Source organism: Penaeus monodon, chromosome 9 (genome assembly GCF_015228065.2).
Source record: "Penaeus monodon isolate SGIC_2016 chromosome 9, NSTDA_Pmon_1, whole genome shotgun sequence".
NCBI classification, from domain to species: Eukaryota; Metazoa; Arthropoda; class Malacostraca; order Decapoda; family Penaeidae; genus Penaeus; species Penaeus monodon.
Window position 1 is genome coordinate 6860440 of NC_051394.1, and position 2500 is coordinate 6862939.

Sequence of the window (2500 nt, forward strand, 5' to 3'; positions counted from 1 at the left end):
TATGGTTTGTATTGTGTGTCGGTCATATCATGTAACTCTAGGTTTTATGCAAGATGGAATCCAGAAGCTAATTCCCTGGAGATACGATCTGTTTAGTGTTATGATAGTAAACAAGACACAGGGCCAACTGCCAGCTCAACAAGAGCTCATAGACTGTGGTGTGGAAATTAGTCATTCATGATAAACGTTATATTTCTGTACGATCTACTTTACTTTACAGCCTTGAGGGTATGAAGCGATACAGATATTTCGCCTGGAAGATCGATGTCCCAATTGTTGAGTTGGATTCCTCAAGTGGCAGGAAAGATCCTTGTCTAAATTATTTTGACAATTAAAGTTCACAATGTTCCGATTTCAATGTTCCATAATGTAACGATTTCCGTATTGTATGTACAATGCTTGGTAATCCATTTTCATTCCTCATTTTCATTTTTAATTGTACTTGAACATTCCATGATCATCTTCATTGCTACATTTTGCATTTTCTTTATCTTTTAATTGTTCTAAGTGATTGTTATTATGGCATAAGTATTCAGTGGGAGTGTTCATTCCACCGACAAATATTTATACCAGAGTGCTGTCCTCTCTCCTTCACATTTACAAAATATTTTCGTATTGATGAAATAACAATGGTTTATTTTGATAATTAATTGTATTTAATCTTTAGCTTAAAACTTAAAACTAAAGCATTAACCATAACCCTGCCTATCAATTCTAAAAAAGGTAGAGACTGATGATGAATTTTATCATTAAAAAAGAATTTTACAAAGATTCTTAACTAAGATCTATACACCAAGGAACCCTAGACTGATTTTCTCATGGGAGTTTTTGTACTCCGAGTCCAAGATTTTGGGCATAAAATCCCTTTCATAAATAAATCGAAATAACCGTGAAAAAAATTTACCATATGTTTATTTAGTGATATAGTTCCATACCATAGTTCACCGGTTCCTAAAATCGTCCAGGTAACGTAGCATTTTCAAGTCAAGACCTTTAAAAATCAAATCATTCTTATTCCATGTTATTGGTCCACTCCACCTCCTTCGACATGCTTCTTATTGATAGCTTTGGGCAACCCATTTCCGTTACGCTTAAATATGCAGCTCACACGTTTCCTGGAATTAATTGAATCTTGGAAACTAATCTCAAATAATGTATCTCCAAGTATGTGGCTTTGAAGATAAGTCAAGACTGAGCGACGTAGTAAAGGGTAAAATGCTTTAAAAAGGGAGAAAGAAAGAGAGAGAGAAAGAAAACGCATGAAGACGGTATCATTGATTTTCTTAATCGCTGGATATTATGTATTTTGAAGCCAAAGTTATTAGGACATTCAAAAGGGGGTCGACGGCTGAAAAAGATTTATGTACTTTTGTGTACTTTGTTTGTATTAGAAAGTATGGAGAAGAAGGATAAGAAGAAAAAACTGGAGATCACCTAATAGTAATTTTGATCATTTGCTTTAGTTTCCTACACACACACACACACACACACACACACACACACACACACACACACACACACACACACACACACACGTCTATGCATGCAAATAGAAACACACACATATACTTGTGTGTCTATGCATGTATGTATAAACACACATACACACACACATGTATATATATATATATATATATATATATATATATATATATATATATATATATATATATATATATACATATATGGACATATATGTTCCTTTTGTTCCTTGAATATTAGAATATCAATTGGCGTGAAAGAATGATGATGATGATAGTGATGATAATAATAACAATCAGAATATTATAAAAGAAATAATAACAATAATATTAATAACAATAATGAGAGTAATAATAATAATAGTGAACTGACTCACTGAATTATGAATTACAATCATGTCAATTACTTTGGTCATTAACAACTTCAGGTAAAAAAAAATAAAAAATAAAATAAAAATAAATACAAACCCCCCAACTCGTAAATTCGATATTGGGAAAGCGGACATCGGCGAACTCTGGTTAATAAAGCTAATTTCACCGAGAGAAAATATATTCTTATTTAGCAGGAGATGAGTATTGACTCGATCTGTTTCAGTGGATGTGAACAACGAAGATTTAAAACGATTCCCTACCTTCATGCGTCTCGACTCGTATTAATACTGCCAAAAATAATATAACAAATATAACAAGAAATGAATGAATGGGAATGAGTAATTGCACAGTTTAAGGATGTGACGTTACATCTCATTCAGTACCAAACATGAGCAGTAGAAGTGAGTTTACACTTGTTACCGGGTGCGTGTTTGGTGCATACTTGACCTTGCTCTAACCAAGGAGAGTTTAAATCTGCCAGATGTGGCATTCGATTTTTCTTTATTGCGATGTATTTACGAGTTGCGTTATTTTAAATTTTCTGTTTAATTAATCTTATCTGTTTAATTAATCTTCTGGTCTCTCATGTAGTGTTACTTGTCTGATCCTTAGTTCGTATTCATTAACACAGATTACTATCATATTGG